Below are 23,928 nucleotides of genomic sequence, written 5' to 3' on the forward strand. Positions count from 1 at the left end.
AATAGTATTTCCCATATTCAGCACTCACACCAGGAACACATTTTTCCTGGTCATTTGTTTACCTAGGAGTGAATTTACACTGTGGTGGATTAATGGCAAAGTAAACTCTGGAACACCGGGGCTGGTCTCTGTTCAAGCGTGTTTATCTCCACAAGAGTTTAATATTGAAAATTTAGCACTCAGCTGGCTTTGTGCAGTGATAAAGCACTGGGCTGGCAAGGTGTGCTACAGGAGTATTAACAACATGCCACAACTAAATTGACTTTAAGTGAAAAGACTACCACGATATACTTTAGAGATTCTACCAGCAAGCATTCATTCTTTTGACAACCTAGCTCCTCTTTATTCAGGTTAAGAGGGCTTCATTGTATTTTGCTATACATGTAGTATAATGAGGTATTTGTTGGTGTTTACACAGTTTGTTTCCCTCAATATTATAGCCATCTAACAAGCATCAGTAAAAACTGACATAACATGTTGTCAGACTGAACCCTAGGGAGCTGTTAATTATTGTTATAAAAAAGCTGGCTGCCAGCTCTGTTTTCTATTGCTTAATCTACAGATTTTAAGACTTCACGGTCTCTGCTCTACAGAGAAGACTCCTTGTGACTGACCTGTCAGTTCTGAAGTATTTAAGGATGCATTAAATAGTTTTGGCTGGAGAGCTCTTTGAAAAGAATGTTTCTTATTTGGTCAGTTCAATCAAGCTAAGACATAATAAGGAATCCTATTTCTACACCAAGAGTAAAACTAGCAACAGAATGTTCCTTAGAATATATCCTTCATGGTAGGTTTACTTGAGTCACATGTAACACATTCATTCCACTGGGGGAAAAGAAAAATATTTTGTTTTTTTGGAGCTCTGTTTGAGAAATCTTACATTTGTGACTCATGTATCTTCACCCATAGTCCAAAGATTCCTAGTCTGTGCCCTGACAACATAGAATTAATAGTAAAGTTAGTCCTCTGAAGTACACAGACAATACATAATAAGAAAAATTCTCATTAATCTGGTTGTTTCAAAAGAGTTGCTCCATGAATCTATTTCAGTTTGAGTGCTAGAACCCAGTAAAGATTTTTATCAGAAAGGTGCGTTTTTTCCAAATCTTTGTTCCATATCAACCCTCTCCCATTTGCTCTCAGTCTCCCATGGTCCAAGTCATCAGGTTCTGTATTTCACTCCCATCAGAAATTCCACCACACTCTTAAAAATGAACATAAAAATTAATAATTAATGTCTTCCTCAAATTAACACATTTTCTTTAAGAGTCTTCATTCTGTTAAGTTATATAAATATATCTGTCTATATATAACTACAAATAACTTGCTGTCTGCTTTAAAACTTCTATTAAGTTTCATTTTTAAGCCAATAGTATGGATAATGGAAAAATTATATTTTTAATTCAAGATCTATAGGTAATAGCAATTAGTCTTTTGGAAATAAACAGTGTCTTGGTCATCCTATGTGAGAATTCTGCTTAAATATTATTTCTCTGAGTTTGATAGAAGGTCAGATTACAGGTTTATAGTCTCTTATAACCTTCTAAAAAGGAAAGGAATCACCCTGTGCTTTGGTCTGTGTCTCTGCTAGGATACTTTCATAGGAAAACTGTGAAGTGGTTTCCATAAATAGAGATGAAATTTGGAGTGGTTGTGCTTATGCTTGTGCTGCTGGGTATGAGTTCTGTGTCATAAGAATAAACCAGAGCTGATTTGAAGGGGGCCCAAAACTGCCCATTTACATTATTACTTCCCCCAAGTAATGAAATAAAATTTCTTTCCTACTATACTTTAATTCCCTCTGCAAGCCTGCACAAGTTGAACTCATTTTAGAGTGACTGGTTAGAATCATAAGATATTTATAAAGGGTTTTTTGTTCAATAATTTGTATTTATTGTATAATAACAATAATTGAGTATAAGATAATGCAAGAATTCTAAATTTTCCCTCAGCATTTATAAAATTTCTATCATTTATTAAATTCACTACTTATTTGAACATGAACAAAATTAGCCAGTAACACTGTTACATGCTTATTTGCATCATTAATCTCAGAACTTACTGATTATATCTTATTCTTTTTGACTAGGGGAAAGGAAGGGAAGGGAAGGGAAGGGAAGGGAAGGGAAGGGAAGGGAAGGGAAGGGAAGGGAAGGGAAGGGAAGGGAAGGGAAGGGAAGGGAAGGGAAGGGAAGGGAAGGGAAGGGAAGGGAAGGGAAGGGAAGGGAAGGGAAGGGAAGGGAAGGGAAGGGAAGGGAAGGGAAGGGAAGGGAAGGGAAGGGAAGGGAAGGGAATAGGAATAGTTCATGAGTCTTATTATTTTGATTATACATGTGTAAAAGAAAAAGATTTTCAGGTTGAATATTTAATTTCCATTTATGCTGCTTAGTCTTCTTGGTGAGTTTTACTGTATGAAAAATATTGTTAATTTTTTCATTTGTACATTTTTGTTCATTTTTGTTTAATTTCATTCAATTTGTTCATTTTTCTTCCTCTAATATAATGAAAAATGATAGTTCAAAAATTAGACCAGTTCTCTCTTCTTACTTTTCTCTTTTGGTTTGGTGGTTTGTTTTTTTTTTTCAGAGGGGTAGAAATATTAGTTTGGTAAGATATGTAGACTTTGCTTTTACATTTTGCTAGTTTATAAACTGTTCTTGTCACAGGTTTTGAAAGAGATTATCTTATTTGCTTTTGTCCAAGTGTAACACTGAATAAGTGTTAGAAGCTGCCCCCATGTCCAAATCCTAAGCAAAGCGGGGGAAAATTATTAAATTTGGCATGTACTCCCTGCAGGAATGTGATCTAGGCCAGACAAAAAAGAAACTAATCCTACAGACTAAGACACAGCTCCAAAAACGCAGGAAGGAGAAGGAGAATTTCAGCATCACAGTAAAGAACTTTGATCCTTAAAATCACTTTGCTGGAAAGAATGAAAACTGCACATGCTAGCAGTTTACAATTCTTATTTTCCAAACATGGAAAGGGTCTAAGTATGGGCAAATCCAGCTCAATTTTACAAATCTGAGCAGAGTCACAGTAAAGCTCAGCAAACACCTCTAGTAAGGTTTCTACTTGTAAATCCACTAAATCCTAGGAATGATAAATGTTCGTGTATCTAACTTCCAGCATGTTGGCAGAGTCACATTCAAAGCTGGGCTGCTGGTGTTGCTTCTCAGTGGCAATTTTTCTTGCAACGTTCTGGAGGTTGAATGTAGAGCATGAAGAACTTCATTTCATATCCCTCCTTTGTCTCAGTAGGTTCAAAGACATATGTAGCATGAAGGGTGTATTAACATGGTGAATTTTCTGTAAACAAAAGATGGCATATGTGAGAAGAGACCGGGGATAGAGATACCAGAAAAAGCCAGTTTCAGCTGGCTCAAACCAGAGCCACCACTGTCTAAAACAACCCATTGGTGACACAGATTTTGCCTCTGACAACATATTTAATAATGGGTGTGTTATAACTTAATTAAGAATGATAACATACTCAAGAAAAGCAAGTATACTAATGCTTTTGGTGTAACTGAGGTTAATGTTCTTTAAGCAAATAAAAATAAGTTTTTATTATTAAGCCAATAACATTATCGACAATAGCAGCAGCTATTTGAGAGAGGAGTGAGGAAGATATGAAACTACTAATCAGACATCAAGATGAATGAAGAAGGAAGGGGTGGAGGTGAGTCCAGGTGCCATTGCAGCTTATGGAGAAGATCATGGTGAAGGCAGTTGAAATAGTCCATGAAGGACCACTGTGGAATGTATCCATGCTGCAGCCTGCAGAGGATCCAGAGAAGGTTCATGGGCCCTGAGGGAAGATGCAGTCTGTGGAGATGCCCTGCAGGAGCAGACTTCTAATAAGAGTTGTGGACCAAGGAGAGGAGCCCATGCAACAGGTTGTCTGTGACCCAAAGGTGACCCACAGTGGAAAACTGCAACATGGACCTTTCCTGCAGGACTGTACACCATGGGAAGTACCCATGCTGGAGAAGCCTTTGGGACTATATCCTGTATGAGGGACAGATGACTTTTGCTTTTGGATCTATGTGATAATACTTCACAGATATTAGTCTGATCATCTATTGTTATCCTTAAAATGCAAACTCATATACTAAAGATTTTTATCTGATGTAGCTTAGTTTTCTTTAAGAAAATAAAAATACATTTAGTATTTTTAAGCTACTAACATTATTGAAGAATTCCAATGTCCATCTTCCGGCCAAAAGCAAACCAAAATTAGAAAATATTATGACAGCCAGATATATACAAATTCACAATAAAATTTTTAGATAAATGGACACTTTTAGACATGGTGTGCCTAGAATAATAAAAAGTATTATAATGTTATGATGGCTTAGTTCTATAGACATTTCTTTATTTACAGACCAGTCATTTCCCCTTTTTGAGTTCAGGTCTACTTGATGGGTTCAGATCTATCTAACTGGAAGATTTTCTTGCTTTCTCTGCTTTGTATTAGGTTCAAATTTTAATGTCTGCTCATTGGACACAAGTTATCAGTATTTAATAATCCTGAAAAAAGGATGTTACTACTATGTAGATAAATACCACCAAGAGTAAATACCAAAAGTGCACAAAAATATAAATGAAAGCATATGCAAATCTGTGCAAATGCTAATGCAAATCTGTTTTCCATGTTTGAAAAGGTAAGTACTGTAAAAAGAAGTATCTGAAGTCCAATTTTTCTCACACACAATATCAGGAAAACTCTTAAGTGGTGGACTTTTTAATATTTTTCTTTTCCTAGCATTACTTAGAAGCTCTTCAAATACTTGATTTTTTCTTTACCTGCAGTAGTGATTCTGGCATCATGTCAGCTGTTACTGAAAGACTGTAACATAAACAAAAAATTATGACTTAAAGAGGAGGCAGAACCAAATAAGCTATTTATCTGTTTTGTGATTGTGGAAATGTCCTTGAGCAAACCTTTGACAGTTTTCTTTAAAAAAATCTCTACTGGAGTGTTCAGTGGGCTTTCTTTTATCTAAGGGATTTAATTGTATGTCGTCAGATTATTTGGAAGAATTTTGGTGTCAGTATAACAATTTTTGTCTAAATACTTTTAATAATTTTTTAGAAGACTAAAATGATACTGGTTTTAAGAAAGAGTATAGCAAGAGGTTGAAAACATTTGAATTGCTTTCATACTTGATGAAATCTAACAAAAGTGTAACAGTCAATAAATTTTACATAAATTTCCTTAGCAGTAGTATTTTCTTGCTATTCCAGTCACACAATGTAAGACTGTATGTGAAAGCTGTGTGAGAAGAGGTGCTTAACTTACTAAGAGCAAGTATCATGACATTAGCATAAACACATTGTCAGAACTTATTTTAAAAGCATCATCTGGCAACTATAATTTATTGGGTTTGGACTTCAAAGATTGACTAAATGTGATATATATGTTATTTTAAGAGCTTTCATTTCCTGAATTTTGATATTGTTCAGCGAAATTGGCTTCTGCTTTACATTGGGACTGTAAAGAAGAGTTTAATGGCTAGAAGACTGCTTTCTGCTTTTTGGAAGCACTTGTTTGTATAAACTCTGTACAGCAAGATGCATAAATCTGAACACTTCATCTTATTTTAAATATATATATATATATATATATATATATATATATATATATATATATGTATGTATCCAACAGGACTTCTATAATAATGAATCCATGCAGAAACTGCTAAACTAAGTGATCATTTTATATAATAAATATATATTAATAAGTATTTCCTAACCTGATTTTTTTTTTTTTGTTCTGCTCAAATACTGTGTTTTTTCTTATTTTGTAATATGTGTGAGTTTTGCCATCCCAAGAATTTGCCTTGGGCAGGACATTATTCCCATTAGCATTGATGTACTCTATTTGGACCAAAAAAGATAAAATTACTCTGTTCTTGTCACCGACTACTGTCAGGATTTAGGTCTAGAAGGGAAAATGTCAAATAAAACAATGCATGTTGTAGTTATAGTGCAGTGCCCGTCTAGTTTCTTCATCCCTTGTGCTTACATTTTAATAAGTTTAATTAGTGTTGGATGGTAGAAGACTGCATGGTTTGAGATTTGATATCAAGCACTGAATTTTATTTACATGTAAATTGCATCCAGCTATTAACATGTCTGAGTACCTTGCATCAGTTTTAAAATGCCTCATTCATTTTACCTTTTGCAAGTTAGGAGTAGTTTTTAGGAATTTGTGCATGTTTACTTAGCTAGCATTTTCTCAGGCATCAGCTGGTGAAAATATGGAACACCAGACTCTACATATTTTTATTTTAACATGGGGTGAAAGAAAATGCACAGTGACCATAAAACCTTCCTAAAGACTGCTGCAATAAGGGAAGATTGCCTTTGTTTGAAATGTTTTACAAGGACATTAGCATTTTTTCTCTCATGCTTTCCCTTTCATAATATGCCCAACACACATAGATACCAGAGAGAAGTATATTATAGTATTTAACAGCATTGAAGAAGAGTTTATATATACAAAATTGAGCTATTTATATATAAATGTGTAGTTCACACAGCGTGTATTTGTCCTGCTTGCAAGGAACCTAGTTAGCTTTTCAACAGATTTTTGTAGCAACACAACTGCTGTTAAATAAATAGGTATAAGTTTCAAAAATAGGACCATTTTAATTTACTTTTCAAATAAGAAAACACTGTTGCTGAAGGGAGCACATAGCTCTGCTGAAAGGACAGCTTTGTCTTTGGAAGCAGATCATCTGATATTGAGCTCCTGGGAATGTTCCTGGTTGAAAGCCTTAATCGCTGTTAAAAATAAAAACAAACAAAAAAAAATCATGAAACAGTCATCTTACACACACACTAATGCAGACTTGAATCCTTAGAAATCCTGAGAGTGTAGTTCTGAATTAGTGTTTCTCAAAGCACACACAAACGACTGGTTTGTGCTCGTTATTCTCTCCAAGTTCACCATGCCAGCCTTTAGCCACTCTGTTCTGCCTCCTTTAGGGGCACGTCCAAGACTGCCCTGGTAGTAGGCATGTGAAAAAGCAATTTTTGGTCTGACTATAACCTGTTCTCATTCTTCTCTTTGTCAAAGGCTTTCTAAATATTTGGGCAATTACCCTTAAATGCACTTTGTATTTATTCAGGCTGCTATTTACACACATATACATATATTGTCAGCCAAAGCAAGGCTACAAAGCCTGCACATGACCTAAGGCATATGTCTGCTGCACTTGAATATTAACTAGACCTGAGCCAAGCTCAAACTCAAATTCCACAGAAAGGAAATCTATTGAATAAAAGCAATGAAATATACTTTAATAAAGTTTTACATTCTATGAAATTTTCTGTAGATAGAGTAATTTTGGTTCTCAGATGTTGGAGGCCTGGCTGAGTTAATACCTTGTGAAGCTTAATCTTCCCTCCATCTTATAGTTCACCTCAGATGGTTATGGTTCATATACTATCACATTCTTCATGAAATTAAGGCAAACTCTAGAAAGGATTGTGTTTTCAGATATTGGCTTTAAAATGGCTGCAAAAATAAAATCTTCACTGTGAAATGGTTCTGAAAGAGAGAAAGGGCTATATATTATCTGCAAGTGTTTGAGCAGAAGCTTATATTTTGGGGAAATGTATTTATAAAATCAAGGCCATTGTAATCCTTAAGTCATATTGACTCTGTTCTGTAGCTTTCTGTGTGTCAACTTTTTTTGTTTGTCTGTCTATAAATTTAATTGCAGATTGTCTATTTTGGGAAAAAAGAAAGCAAAAATAAAGACTCGTAATTTTTTGTTTGTCTGTATGTTTAATTGCAGGTTGTCTATTTTGGCAAAAAAAAAAAAAAAGGCAAAAATAAAGACTCATAATTTTTTGCCAGCTTTTCAGTTTCATTCATTTGTAATAAAATGAACCTATTTTCACTCAGGCCTCAGGATACTTAATGAAAATACTTCTGATAACTGTCTCTCTATGTCCATCTAATATGAGTGGCAAGAAGACTGTCATCCAAGCACTTGGATATAAGTGACAGCTGTGCATCACAGTGAGCTGATGTATTCCATCAGTCTATCAGAATAAGGCATTTGAAAACCAGTGTCCCCAGGTATATTCACAACAGCAGCTTCTGCTCTCTGTTATTCCAAACAGATATGTGGGGTTACCTGAAGGCACAGAAAATTCCCCAGTTATCAAGAAACTTGACACAGCAAGGACACAAAAGCTGAGGAAGTGAATCTTTTTTTCTCTCTCAATCACAAGCTGAGCAACTGGCTTAATCCCTGGTCCCCTGACAAACTGCCTCTGGCTATGATGGTATTTCTGTTATATCTTCTCAAGGCTCTCTCTGACACTGCTGTGTAGTAACCACTGCAAACAGATATTAACCTTTCCCATATCTTTAAAACTGGTAGACCAAAACATTCTATCTGAGACTCCTACCGATTCTAATCAAAGTCAAGTGTTTTGCTCTTCAAAGGTGACTGAAATTTGGAGCATGCTGGTTTTATGAGGCAAGATGCCAAGATATTCAGATCAGCAATGGTCAATTATTTATTATTATCATTATTATTATTATTATCATTATTATTAAAGACTATGTAACAACAAAAAAAAGATTTTTTTTCCAATTATGCTTGAGAGAATGTCTGATCAATATTATACATCACCAGATGTGTATTTGTCACACATAATCAATAAAAATGAAATTATGTTCAAGTTAGAGACATATATATTTAACCAGTGAGAATTATTAATTTTCATGTTGGGTTCTGAGTGTATTGTGAATAGGACCTGTATTACAGGTGGACAGTCACTTCTTACCTAAATATGATTTAATTAGTGAAGAATCTTAAGTTAATATCTTTCAAATTCAGTGCATTTTCAGTAAAAATACTCATCTATGACATTTCATTTAATTGACTTGTCAGCAGCAATATGTCAAATCATCAGTATATGTGAGACCCCACCATATTTAGGTAATTTTTGCTGAGTGGTCCAACATTTTATGCTAAGGAATACACAAGTAAATCAAACTGAATTAGGACATGAATATGCATATGCCCTTTGCTAACTCTCCAAGTACATTTCAGGCTTCATTTGAAAAATTTATTTTTCACATCTCAGAAATAATTTCATTTTATAAGAAAACAGAGAAATGGAATCAATCTGTAAGTTAAACAAGGAAGCTTCAGAATTCGTCACATAGTGATGAATTAAAAAAAAATCATATAAGTATACAACTTACCCTGATGTTCTAGGATCCGATTCTCACTGGATACACTGGCATGTCCTAATAACAAAAGTTAGATAATGAGTAAAAAGTGTAGTTCTTCTGAAATCAAATAGCTTTTCAGATGTCTGAAAGTATTTGCAATGTTTAATTGTAATGTAACTGCTCTGTGCTCTGATTGTACAGCCCAAAACACATATTTAATACTTAAAAAGTTCTGCTGATGAGTAATGTTCAATATAAAAAATTCATTTTTCATTCCACCATTTATATGACTGAATACTGTATGAAAAAAGGAAGTTAAATTCCTGTTCATATCATACAAATAAAAATACATAACTATATTAAAGTAAGGTTCTGTAAAGTACTTCACTGGCCTGGCAGATACCACAGTTGCAGCAGTCTGTCCAGATAATAATTGTGTTCTTCATTATAAACCAGAGTAAAAATCTGGAGACACAGTTTATTTCCTTGTTACTATGATGTTAGTGATGCCAGGTTGGTTCTCTCTCTGTTTCAGTTTTCTAAATTAAATATTTTCCATCCTGGGCCATTAACACAATATATCAGTGTAGATATTTGTCATAGTGACCATGAGAAACATTTAGCTAGAAAACCCAAGGTAAGACTGTTTGCATTAATATCTTTGCATCTCAATTACAGTGATAGAACTTACACAATTACTCAATTATAGTGATAGAACTTAGTCTTTATAATTTCCACTAAATTCAAAAATTTATCCATGTGAAATGAAATATCAAACAATAGTGTTTACAAAATAAACTGATGCAGATTCTTGTTTTTCTTTATCACATGCCTTTTCACCATGTCATGTTGTAACTGTAAGAGGAAAAGGCAAAGTGTGCTTCCTCAAACAACACCCTTTTATTTTAAAAACAAAAATTAGGTTTTGTACTTGATGTAAAAGCTCAGTCTAATGCAATACCTGGTCATGCCCATTGCTGGGGGAATTACATCTATTTTTGGCACTCTGAGTGCTAGAAATTAATAAAGAAGAAATTAATATTGATATTTCCTTTTAGAATGAACAATAACAAAGAGCTTTAATGCTGTTTTCAGACCTGTGGAGAGGGTCTGGGAAGAGACCTCAGGGGTACAGTTTTCACACAGCAAATTTAAGAGCCAGAAGCTGATTTGGCAGCTGACTTTCTCCATGATCAGCAGGAAATGAATGTACCAACCTTGCAGCTGCTTGGCACAGGTCAGCTGGCCATTTTTCCTTCTTTATTGGAGATTTGCAGCTTTCCAAATCCTCCTCTATCCATGCACCTCCTCCTGTGCCTGAACACTTCTACTCATGACAGCTCTGCCCCAGAGGAAGAGTGTGGGACTCAGATTCAGTCAAAGAAAGAAACTGAGAATTTCTAGCCAGGCAAAAGCCTGGGAAAGAGCTGGAGAAGAATGTAAATAATTCTTTATCGCTCTTGTTTTTCACATTGTTTATAGTTAAGTTCTTTCACTGTGAGTCAAGCACTTTGCACCAATGCTGTGGCTTGTTTTCACTTCAGAACCAATGGAGTTGGTCCTCACGAAGCTCTGTATAAAAGAGCAGTGTATTTTGAATAAACCGGAGTTTTACTCTCACAGCCTTCTGAGTCAGAGTCCCTTCATTCCCGTCCTGCCTCGACAGCAACAGGAGAGTAGCAATGTGTACTGGGCAGGTGCCTGAGCTCCTCCCCACCTGGCAGAGGCCAGGCAGGCTCCTGGATATGGACATGAAGTGGCTTGTGCAGAACACATCTGGTTGTCCCTGCATTCCCACAGATCTCTCTTTAAGACATCTATTGATGTCTCTTTAAATATGAAGGTGCTCGCTTCAGAGAGAATTATTTGTAGCAAACGGGTGAGTACCTACTGATTTACATGTATAGACGTTTGAACTAGAGACAGCTTAGATTTTAAAAACTTCTAAATATATGAATGAAGATGTCAATAGAGGTGAAAAGGGGGTCACAACACCGCTCTTTCAGGTCTCTACCATGGTGACACCACTTAGTCAAAAGGATTCAATTCCCAATACCATAAGCATAGGATAGATAATATAGTGTTCCAAGACAAATTAGGCTTTTCCAGCCTAGGAATACTGGTATTTGTGAACAAAGTAAAAAATTGTGTCATCACTTGAAGTCAACTGCAGGTGTCTGGCACTAAAATAAAATATTCTCCCTGTGTAGCTTAACCCATTGGCTGTCTCAGCTAACAAACCAGATAAAAAATGGGAGTCATGACCTTGGAGTGAGGCAGCAGAGCTCCACTGACTAAGCCAATTTAGACCATCTGAGGCTAGTATTCTGTGAAGCTGAAATTGTTCACTTGATTAATGGACCAACTGTCTAGCTCTTATCTCACCTGGACTGCAACCAGTCTCTTTTGTTGTCAAATGCCAGCATGAAGTCCACAACCATGAGTGTCAGTAATTTAACATGTAATGAGCTGAAAAACAGTACCACAATTTTTGCTACCTTGATATATGACCTAAGTGCGCAATTCAATACAAGGCTTGTTTTCTGAGTTTTAAATAATATAGAAACACTAGCCTGAGGAGAAGGAAGTGTAAAGGCTGTGTAATCTGTCAGCAGCATCTGTGTTTGGACCACTGACAGAAAATAGAGAAGCAAAACACCATTGCTGTTTCAATATCAAGTGTAATATTGTGGTTTAACGGGGAAGTAAGGGAGATAAAAGGTTATTATTCAATGGTGTATGTTTTTAAAGCAATGTGACTAAAATTTATATTGCAATGTATAAAGGAATTTACTTTCACTCAGAAAATTTTTTATAATATTGTATTTCTAGATTGCTGGTTTTACATGATAGTACAAATTTTTGTCCCCATACATCCTCCTGGTACACACCAGTGCTAGTGGTTATTCAGTAGTTTAAATAGATTACAGCTGCTTTCACTTTCTATTCAGGTAATTATTAAATATTTAAATGTATGTCTGATGAATTCTACTTATGAATAGAAACATCATAAAAGGGATCTATTTCTAAGCAACCTCATCTTACCCAAGCACAGGGAGACACCATTTGTTTGACTTAATTATTTTGTTGACACTCATAGAATTTGTCATAAGCTTCTGACAATATCACTGTACATGAATTCAAAGCAAATGGTCACCAGGACTGCTTTTTAGCATCTCTGTTATTTGAGAACCCAGAATTTGTCCCAGCTAAAAGGTTCTATAATGAAGTTGCTTCAATCCTCAGTTATCCACCTGGCACCATTCTGTCTCAGCAATAGAAAAAATATATTCTAAAAGATGGTTTAAACTGTCAAAATTACTCTGACAGTTGTGTATAAATAGTATTTGCTGAGTCTGAATGATCCAATACCTCCAGAAGAACAGAAAGCGTCAGGAACAATTCAGCGCTACGTAGGGGCAGATCAGTCCAGGTTAATCAGCTTAATGAATGTTTCACTGTATGAGGAAGATTTTGAGAGTATTATGAAAATGACTTCATTGTAAAGTGCCTTATTTGAGCCTCTTTGTTAGAATATTTTGAGTTAATTTCAGGGTAGCCACACAGATGAAAAATATGAAAAATCCGATTAGATGATTATACAACTCAGCTTGCAAAAGTGAATATCAACTACATCCTACTACCATCCTCTATCTCCTGTTTTATGGTTTTCCTAAAGTCAGAAATATTATCAAATATTATTTTCATATAAATAAATCTTTTCTTGACTTAACATTAGGAATTTGTCTGAAGCCAGTTACTGTTGTCACCAGCCCCCAGCCAGGTAATAATTAGCATTGACTCCATGATTCACAGAAGACTGATCAATCTCTTTATTATGCTACACTCATTAAGAAACCCATTGCTTTTATAGACAGTAATGATACAGGTGGACCTAATTTGTTCTCCAATCCAAACACCATCACCATTAGCTAATTAAGAAATCAACTTTTGGTAAACAAATCTCCATAACACATTCCACACGTTCACAATAACACGTGCACCAAGTGAAGATAAGAATTGTTTCTCATTCATTTCTCTGATCTTCTTACAGCCTTTCCCTAGGATGTGTTGCTCTCTGTGTCCAGAGAGCTGCTGCCATAAGTTACAAGTGTACATATCACAGATAACCGGATTGAACACTTCAGGAGCCTTTGTAAAACACAGATGCTACCAGTGACCAAAATTTTTGCAAAGCTGGAACTGATCCCACCTTTTAAATTCTGTTTATTTCTATGATTAAAATCTGATCAAGTCAAATAGAACTATGGGGTGATTTTTCAAAGGCAAAAAGTCAGCTGGATACTTTTAGGGGTTGTCAGTCTGGTGGTCTAATGGAGGTGAGGCTGTTGCATCTTCATGTCCCCAGATCCAACAAGTAGTGAGGCTGAGCATTATACCCAGTAGAGAACAGGCACAAAAAAAAAAAACATCTGTGTACACATTGCACATACACATATCCTTATTGGGACATCTATAAACACACACATGTTAAGTGCAATAGTCGCCAGCACAGGGCTCAAACACTGCAGCAAGCTGTGTAGAAGTTACAAGATCTCAGTCTCCCCAGCTGCTGGCAGCTGGGCATATGGGCCCCAAGGTCACAGCCAGGTCCAGGTGCTGGTACAGAACCATCTCTCAAATGTACACACAGGGTGCTCCCAGTTGACACCCAGGTCCCATGCTCTCACTGGCAGACAGCCTGGACCTCCTGGTCTCTCCAGCAGCCTGGTCCTTCAGCTGTGTTTTTCCTAGAGACCCAACCATGAACACTCATGGTTTCCAGACCACCAGTTTGCTGTCTAGTCCAGCTTTGTACTCCCTGTGGTCACAACCTGACCTGCAGCCCACTCAGGGGTGACCTGTCCCTCTTGTCGCCATAGCCCTGGCTTTCCCCTGCTTGTTTCTCCCCAAGACACTGTGATCCCTCTGTTTGCCCACCTTTGGTTCACTCCCTAAGCATCCCCCCGCAGGACTTGTGCCACCCCCAAGTGCCTGAACCCCTAAATAGCTCTGGTAACCCTGTGGGACTCTGACCTCTCAATCTGAAAAGAGACCTAGTGGTGCTGGGAATGTGGGGAGACCCAATGGTTCTCCTGTGATGGCCATGGGAAGAGCTGGGGAAGGATATTTATTTGGATTCCTTAATCTTACACCCTAATCTTCTTTTTGAAGCTTAATGCTACTATCAGGCCAGCATATAGCCTTACCATTTTAATTAATGACCTAAAATTTACTAAGAATTCAGATATTTAAGTACCTTTAATACAAATCCTTGCATTCTCTAACCACACACACAAGGTACAAGAACACGTGTCTCCAGGTAAGCAACATATGTTAAGTTCCTGGTGTCTTAAAACAGTTATGATGGCTTAGGAATGGTACCCCCCAATTTAGTATTCTCACTAAAAAGACTATGAACATTTCTTTAATTTATAGTTCATTTTCTTCAATGTTAATCAAGTTAAATTATAGTTGGTTTAAAAAAATGTATTCAGTTGTCAACTTTAAATTTGCAATATTGTTTCTGTCCTTGTTCTCCCACTGTTAAAGGTTTAAAAAATATTAATAAATTAATTTTCACATTGTGTGCATTTATGGGTTTGAGATATAGGAAATAAGTAATTTAGATTATCTTTGTTTTCCCATAGGGTCTGAGTATTTAGCTTTAGTCAAGCTATTTCCCAAATCAAGCAGTCATCCAGGGGTTCTTTTCCAAAGAAGAAAACTTACCTTCTCAGATAATAATCCAATTTCAGCAGTTGGGGCAGATAGAGCAGTATAAATCTCTTCAAAATCAAATACTCAATAAAATCAGAAGACTTGAAAAGAGTCTGTTCTAACTCGATAATCAAAATCTGACTCATGGGAACTTTTTAAAATAAATTTTTCCATGCTAGTTTCACTGAAGAAAGACATTTCATTTTTGCTTTCACCAACACTATTTTATTCCACCACCACAAAGCAAGAAACTACATCCCACTTTCAAGGAACTCTAGCAGTATTTAAGGTGTTCAGAGTCCAATTTACTGGCATCTGCTCAGACAACTAGTGCGATGACAGACCTGAAAGATTATTCTTTTTCCTTATCCACATCTGCTGGGAATCTTTGATGGAAGTAACTATGACTTTTATGACATAAAAATAATGAAAAAATATGAACTCTTACAAGTTGTCTAATACCATTTTTGTAACCAGGTAAAATTACACTCCTTACACAGTATCCTTATTGGATTCACAGATAACAACATGGTACTATAGAGCCCTGCAAAACCTCAGCACCAAGGGAGATGCTCTTACCTCACCAAACATGTGCCTACCCGGGTGTGTTACTTGTGTACCTGCAGCAGAGGAAAAATCTCCCAGAAGTAGTGAAGAAAAATCTGAACACAAGAATTCACTTTTGAGACAAATGCAATTGCCAGTTTGGGAAATTATGTAAATCTCGTGTTAATTAGTTATCTCCAGAATTTCACTCATATATTTCATTAAATATCTACTGTTAATTTTTTTTAAAAAATTAGAATACTTAGATAAAAGTGCCTGGCTGTTACTTGGAAATAAGATGAATATGCATTACAATCTTATTGTTTCATATGCCAGCTAAATGAAAAGGAGTCTGTTCTGCTGCTCATGTATTTAATAAAGAGATCTGACGAGACACCTCAGATTACTCAAATCCCTTTACTTTTACAAATTAGCCATATTTTTTGTCATTCTGGAAACTGTTGATCTATACAGTGTGATAATTAATGATTTAAAAAAATCCTTTTCAATGAGGGAAAAAATCTGCTTTGCTTAGTATATTATTCTTTCATCTTTATCTGTTGATCTCAGTTGATCTCAATCAATATGAATAACTGAATTCTAACTGCAAATATAGGAACATTAATTCTTTTAGGATGGCAAACATGCTTACAGCCTTGTAATTTCATTAGTAAAGAACGAGGTTCTTCTGATTAAAATAGTAAAGCCATTTTAAATTAAAACTTTAAAGAAGGGAAACCCAGACAATCAGGACTTTTGCATCTAAGGTTGCTACCAACAATTTATCTTTAAAAGCTAAAGAAATCCTTTCACGTTCAAATTCCCACTGTAAATTTATATACAAATATAAAAAACATAAAAGTTTTTCATCCAAAGACTCCCAAGGCCAAAATTAAAAATCAACACTCAATAAGTAGACACCAGTAATGAGGTATTTATGAGGAATCCATAAGCCTTATTGAACAGAGAGATGGCTCATGAATTTCAAAAATGGTAAAGGTGAAATGGTACTCATAATGAAAAGAGGGTTACTTTGCATACAGATACTTGACTGTGATCAGACCACTGCACTGTTACCCTGGATTATCCAAAAAGTTTTGGTGGAGGCACCAGAACGAGTAGCGCTCCCAAAAGTCTTTATACAGACAGGAATAGAGAACACAACAGAAAGTTTTATTTTATGCAGACAGAAAAGGTGAAAAAAACAATGTTAAGCTACCTCCATGACAGCAATTTCCAAAAGCAACTAAATTTAAATACAGACTAAAAATAAGTAAAATACTATTCCTGTTTAAAATGTAGCAGAAATGAGAACAGGAGCCAACCTATGATTTCCTATACATTTCAACTCAGTGTTGCCAGTTTTCAAATGGATGATCTTGGTTAGCATATCAAAATCAAAACACATGCATACTCACTTTAAATTGTCAAAGCTAAACCACCCTGCCATTTTGTACATTATTTTTCAGCGTGTACAATCTTAGCTGAAATGTAGTTTACAAAATTTATTTCAGTAAAATGAGAAATAAATCTGTTTTCAAATTTTATTATTCAGTTGAAAATCATTACAATGATGTCTTTGTAAAGTTAACCACATTTTAAATGAAATTAGGTTCACACATCACGTAGCACTAGAACAGTTTCATCATTCTTCCTCTTGTGGTACTTCAAAAGATAGAGGGGTGAGCTCCTTTATCTATATCTAGTTATAAGCTTCTAAGGATCTCTTTGGATGAAGGTCAGCGGCAAGTTTCATTACACAAAAGGAAGGTTATTTATCTGCAAAGTTTGCTTCATGAAGCAAATCAATAAAAAACTTGGTAAACTCTTCCGTCATTTACATTTCAATACTGTACAGCACAAAGGCATTTCTTTACAATAATTGATCTTTATGTATTTTCCATGCTTTTCTATTTTGTAACTGAATACAAAATTTTAACATGCAGCAGAGAGTTGAATTATTGAAAGTCAGTGCCTACATGAACAATGTATAATAATATGCAAATTTTTCTGTCTTCCTGAATTTTGTTTGATGAAAAAGCAGATTTCCCTATCATTTTCCAGCTTTGCTAACATTTGGGTTTGTGAGACTTTAATGGAATCATGCAATTATCAAAACAGAAAAAAACGCAAGTTCACTTTTGCTGAATAGTTTTGGATACTGTGCTTAAGGTACCCTGTCCATGTGTGTCTAGCTCACCCCAACACTTCCAAGTAAACATCCTCAGAGCTTCCTGCTCTGTCTCCGTGGCAACATCTCCTCTACTCTGCCCTTGCTAAAGCCATTGCTGCTTTCTTTCTTTTCTCTGTTGGATCCTACCAATGAAAAGAATGTAGGAGGAGAGATGAGATATGGGTCATTAAGCAAGACATAGTTAATAATGCCTTTAATAAATTATACTTTCATATAGGGGATTTCTAGTAGAAATAGAAAAAAGAGGCATTTAAGTATTCTGATTAAATAGAAAAGGAGGCATTTCACTAACTTTTTTAACACAAACTTCTGCTAATATTGATTTCTTCCATTTAGTCTTCGTAAGTATTCTTTCAAGGGCAAACATCTGTTTTCTAACTCTAGTAAAACCCATTCATAGCACAATGCTTTATGAAGTCTCATGTAAAAATAACCAGGTTTTTAGTCTGAAGAGGTTAATATAGCAATTTAATAATTTGCTACCAGTTAGTTTTGTAATTTAAATTATAATCTTTTTTTTCTTTTCATAATGAATTTTGTTCAAAGATCAGTTGGGAAATGCTCCATTCATGAAATAATAAATCAATCATGAAAATGTATAAAACCTCTTCTTACATGATTTCATCAAGCTTTTCTTCCAGACATAAATTGATGCAATTTCCTTCAACTTAAAGAAAAAAGTCTCAAATTCAATACACAAGTTGCATAAATACCTAATTTGTTTAATGAGGAATGGATTGCAGAGATATTTTATCATGTGTTGTCAGATAATTGTGCTAGACACTACTATCTCCTGAGAAATATAAACTTGAGAGGTGCAACTGATAAAATACTCTTTATAGTGTGAAAATTAGAATACTCCTCTGGATTAGTGATCATCTGGATGTTCCTGGTGAATTGACAAGAAATGATGGAATAAGTGTCTTTTCTTCTCCCAAAGAAGACTAAAACATAGCTTGAGTTGATATTTCTACTAGTACTACTACTACAGAATATTTTAATGAAAATATTTCTGTTTAACAAACACTGGTTTTCTGAGAGTAAACTGAAAATTACATCACTGTAATGATTTCTTACCCTGTCTAGTTGCAAATTTTAATATATGTTCTGTTCAAGGATAAGACAGTGTTACCCCAGAGAAAACTGCTCTGAAATAACAGAAATAGCTTACACTTACTATTTTATCCAAGTTTGTCTTTAAAATTGCAGTAACAATTGAAATTGCTGGTCTCCAATATCAGTAGCAAATTGCATATGATTGGTATCTACTACAATGATTTATGAGTAAGATTCCCCATGAGCTTAGCAACTATGAGTGTTACTTTGAAATACAAATTGTTTACACTGCCCTGGCTGAATATACATTGCTGATCTGTCAGATTGTAGAGTATTATTTGACAGAAATGACTTAATTTACTGTTGAGAGGTAGATCACAGTGTCAGAAGGAAGAGATGACTGTGGACTACTCAAGGTGAAAAAACAACTGAATGTTTTTAATGGATTTCATAGCACTCCTCAGGGTAGGAGAAAAGATCTTTTTTCCAGGTATGCTCTTATGGCATGCTTTCACTGTGCAACTTCATGGTTTCTGAAGGAATTTATATTTTATTCCATCCTAATTGCCACAGAAGACCTGCTTTTAAATAAAATGCCCCATAAACTGACTGTTAAGTTGTATTTAAAGCAAGTGTGCCTTCAAGGTGTGCTTCCAGCACTTTCTTAAATGACAGCATTTATTCTTTCCTGATTCTCTTTGATATACTTGTCATTGGTGTACTGTTCAACCCCATTCTTTTGGCTGAGCAAAAGCATGGATGTGCATTCCAGGTGCTACAGGACTTGTTACTGGTTATATGACATGCCATCTAACTCAGAGTAGATTTAGTTGTGATCTTTTCAGACATATTTTCAGCTGAAGAATACAACATACCCAGTTTTCTTGTTTGTACAGTAGCATAATAAGCATCAAAATGTTTAATTCTTATTTGATGGAACACTTGATATGATCATGACTTTATATATTTTTTCTATCAACCAAACAAGGGGAATTCTAGTCTTCTAGAAGTTAAGTCACCAAGCTTGATGATAGAATTATTAAAAAATTTTAAGATAAGTTATTGTCTGGACAAATAGAGCTCAAGTTCTATGAAATGATTTTGATTGGTCCCTTAAGGGAGTAATCAATACCTATTTTGTTAGTCCAAAATTGGTTGCAAGCTAACAAACCAGTGTACTGAACAGCTTCTAGACTGAAAAGATCCTGCTTTGAGCGTGCTCAATATTTAATATTTGGAGTCAAATATCCTAGAGCATCCATTAGATGACTATAGAGATTTTAAAAAAAAGACAAAAAAAAAAAAAGACAAAAAAAAAAAAAACACCAGCTCAAAAAAACCCCAAAATCCCAAACTCTACTAATGAAACTTATTTCCTACTAGAAAGACACAATGAGAATTAGAACTGTGCAAATTTTTTTAAGCCGCTTTAAGGTTGCTGTCTGTGATTTTTCCAGATATTTTTCTGAATAATGGAAGCCAAGTATGTAAAAAAACATGAGCTAAATGAGTATAAAGTTTTTTGTTAATGCACATTCTTGGATACATTAGGACACCACTGATGCTCATATTACATTTTATGCAATTTCTAACCTTTAAAGGGTAACAGAAGAGATTTATGTGATACAACAGCAGGGTGTTTTAGTCCCATTGTTCTTTATATCCTGACGCTCTCACAAAAAGTAGGATAAAGTTTAAAGCTTACTATTGATTGAAATTTCCTTTTGCCAGGCCCAGGAAGCAAAGATGGCAGATAATGTCAGCAGCTACAGTGACATTTTGCTCTGGGGTGAGCTGTATCTTGATTTAAGATGATTTGCACGCACCTTGTTTAAAAATATTCAGGAGACATGGGACACACTTGCTCACAGATTTGAAGGGCACTTTCACTGAGAATTTCTGTGGTCATAAACCAGAGCAAACACAAGGTCATTTTTAATGTAGGAATTGAGGAAAGCACATGTGACCTTAATGAGGATTTTAGTAGAAAACAAGACATGCAGTGCTCATGCTGACAAACTGGCTGGTTTCAAAACCAGGTTTAATCAAAATAGTAATCATTCTACGCAGATTTAATTAAAAGTTGCACTGCTCTCTTAAACTCTAGATAACGGTGTAATTTTGTGAGTTGACAAAAATAAGTATTAAGAAATACAGGCGAGTTATTCAATGGGCTGATTTAAATTATTACCTGCTAGTAAAGCAAAAAATGTTGGCAGAGCTTAAGGCATAGCAACCACAATTAAAAATTAAAGTTACTGCAAAGTAAAAGAAGGCCATGTTTTCATAGCTGAAACACAATCTGTTCTGAGTTCACAATTCACAACAGGTATTTCCAATCATAATTAATTTATTTTATGGTGAAGTGTCTGCAAGTGTATCATATGGATAGGGAGAACTAAGCAGCAGCCCAGCTTTAAGTATTGCATTGCCCACAAGTATTTGCCTTCCACTTAATAATCAACAAGAATAAAAGAATTAAGATGTTTTCTTCTTGAGGGGATAATAAATAATCTTACTAAATGGTCAGGCACAGAAACAAATTATCTTTGAAACCTCTAGAAATTCCTAGAACAACATATAAGAAAACAATTGAACATTGAAGGCTTGTATTAGGTCTTAAAGTGCTTAAATCAGTCATTCAGTCACTACAAATAGGGCTAGGCTTGCTACTGAGGCTTCAGTACATCACAAACTTCAGCTCTAAGCTTTGCTTGAAATTTATGATAGGAAACATATAGCTTCTATAGGAGAGGGAAAGTAGCAGTTTTCAGAAAGGAAAAATAAGATGAGAGTCAATACCAATGAGGTCTGGAGCGCTGTCAGGTTTTCAGATGAGTTTCAGCTTTAAAAGGAATGGAGTTCACTGAACTATGCAACCTGCTATTAAACCCCCAATACTTTTAATAAAACAAAATAAGAAACTGATCTGGATTTTTGGGTACTCACTCAGACCATAATATTCAACAAATAATTTAAAATATTAATCTAGCTCCCAGTCAAGCAGAAAAAAAAATATATTAGTGTTATGAAAGTGTCATTGGATTACACTATTATTTACTATTCTCTTCCAAATTCTTTAAATATAAAAGAAGGCAAATCTAGGAAGACATGAAAGCACATACTTAAAATGAAATTGCTGATGAAAGTGAGGCTCTTTCCAGATAGTTGGAGATTTTCTCTCCTTGACCTGCAGCAGAAGTCAGATTTTGAAGCAAAGTGGTTGCCGGAGAGATCGGACAAAGTTCCCAAGAAAAGACTTTTTACAACAATGATGTCTTCTATTTCCACAGACAAGGCAACCAAACATAGTCAAAAGGCTGCGTGAGGGAACTACCAGCTGATGGTCTCAGACCCTCACTTTAGCTAGCCTAGATGCAATGGCACAAGTTCCCTTTCATCCTTTCACACCAGTCACTGAGGCAGTTGTGGTTTGCAGAGCTAAAGTGAAAAGGGCAGAGAGGAGCCCCAGCACTTCACAGTGTAAGAATGACTTAAAATTACAGAGAAAAGAACAGGATGGCATTTCTTGGTAGTGACAATGAGAGCTTCCAGTAGACCAGAAGTAGGACTGAAAAGCATTTCTATTTTATACTTTAACAGAATGACAGGGCAGTTTTCTACCACCTGGAATTTCTGCACATTTCTCCAGAGGAAGAAAGATATTAGTAAATGACAGCAGGTATAGATTACTGTCAGACCAAAATAAAATCCTTTTTCTTTTTTTATCTCCCTAATTTTCAAGCAGAAAAGCAACATCACAATGCACATAAAAAGATTTACTAGAAAGAACATAAAAGATGAGAAAGATGTGCTAGAAAGTATTGAGAGCTTTGTAATTTTTATGTTTTGTGAAGTAATTTCTTCAAAGAATAATTGAGAAACAATACATGCAGTAACATTTCACAAATTAGGAGTATCTGCTGAATCCCAAGATCTGTGCTTTAAATTTTGGACCTGGGCTACATCTGTTTTTTAATCCCAGTTTTGCATGTAACAAGATATGCTCTGCAGAGAGTTTCTGTTTACTGCCTCAGATATAGATAGATAGATAGATAGATAGATAGATAGATAGATAGATAGATAGATAGATAGATAGATGTGATAAATTGTATATATTTTATGTATATGTACACCTGGAACTTTACAGGTTTGTATGTCGTATTAAACCAGTCACAAACCCCTTATTTACAACACACTGAGAAGTTTGACAAAATAAAAACACCATTAAGTGCTTGATTTCTAGGTGTTTGATGTAGTAGCATGAAAGATACCTTTGCAAAAGTCCATCACCTAACCTATATTTATTTACTTCAAACTGCATTCAAAAATAAGTAATCCTGCAGATATCTGAAAGTATTAACAGCTGTTACTTGCTGATTTCATTCTGTTGAGACTTTTACATGAATTTGTGCTTGTACTGTTTCCATCAAAACAATGTGTAAGTATCAACTTTAATCACAGCATCACAAAACAGAAGCCTATTTAAAGTATGACCAAAAAGAAATTATATATATAACTATTAAATATTACATAATAGCTGAATTTAAAAGATTATGCATATATAGCATGAAAAGTCATAACTAGGTAATAAATAGCCATAAATCTTCCTGAGAAACTTCCTGAGAAACAGGAAAAAAATAGATTTAATAACAGAGAATGTGATATCGCAGGTTTTCTTCAGTCAGTATCCCTGGTTCTTCTATCAGTTGCTATTTACCAGGGGACAAAACATGCAAACAAGTTAAAATCTATGTCTATCACTGGGCCATTGCAAAGGCTGTGGAAGTATTGTAAGGAAGGTACACAGTGACAGATTAATCATTGATCGAGAAATACTGGACAGAAGTTGATCAACTTGTGTTTGTTCTGGTTGCAGAGGGAAATGCTGAGTAGTAAAACCCTGATGGTTGCATATGATCCTGTTGTGGAAGATCTATTATTGACATTTGAACAATAGTTCATTGATGTATAAATGATTGTTAATTTTATCTGCAAAAGTTAATGGAAAGAGAAAATTGTAAGAAAGAAGAGGTTTTTATCTATACTGCTGATTATTCTTAAAATAAGTTTCCTCTAGAACTTTTGTGTGTGTGACCACTTTCCACTGGGGGGTTCCTGATCTTTTATTTTTTGATAACAACTGAAGTTTGTACCTTGCTATGACAGCTTTTTCTTCTCAGTAAAGGTCAGGTCTAGACTT

General features: G+C 35.2%; 1 long non-coding RNA gene across 4 annotated transcripts in view; it reads right to left on the reverse strand.

Annotated features, from left to right (window-relative positions):
* The window catches only part of LOC115493883 (uncharacterized), an 87,166-nt gene that overhangs the window by 17,583 nt on the left and 45,655 nt on the right, over positions 1-23,928 (reverse strand). For 2 of the 4 annotated variants that reach the window (XR_012054138.1, XR_012054139.1), the window contains exons 3-4: positions 9,239-9,283; positions 6,666-6,792 (exon numbers count right to left, since the gene is read on the reverse strand). This is a non-coding gene — a long non-coding RNA (uncharacterized lncRNA). Of the gene's footprint in view, positions 1-2,385; positions 3,310-4,809; positions 4,853-6,665; positions 6,793-9,238; positions 9,284-23,928 lie in introns of those variants that run through there. The other 2 variants (XR_012054137.1, XR_005979164.2) reach the window with 2 other exon arrangements.

Source organism: Taeniopygia guttata, chromosome 2 (assembly GCF_048771995.1).
Source record: "Taeniopygia guttata chromosome 2, bTaeGut7.mat, whole genome shotgun sequence".
Taxonomy (NCBI): Eukaryota; Metazoa; Chordata; class Aves; order Passeriformes; family Estrildidae; genus Taeniopygia; species Taeniopygia guttata.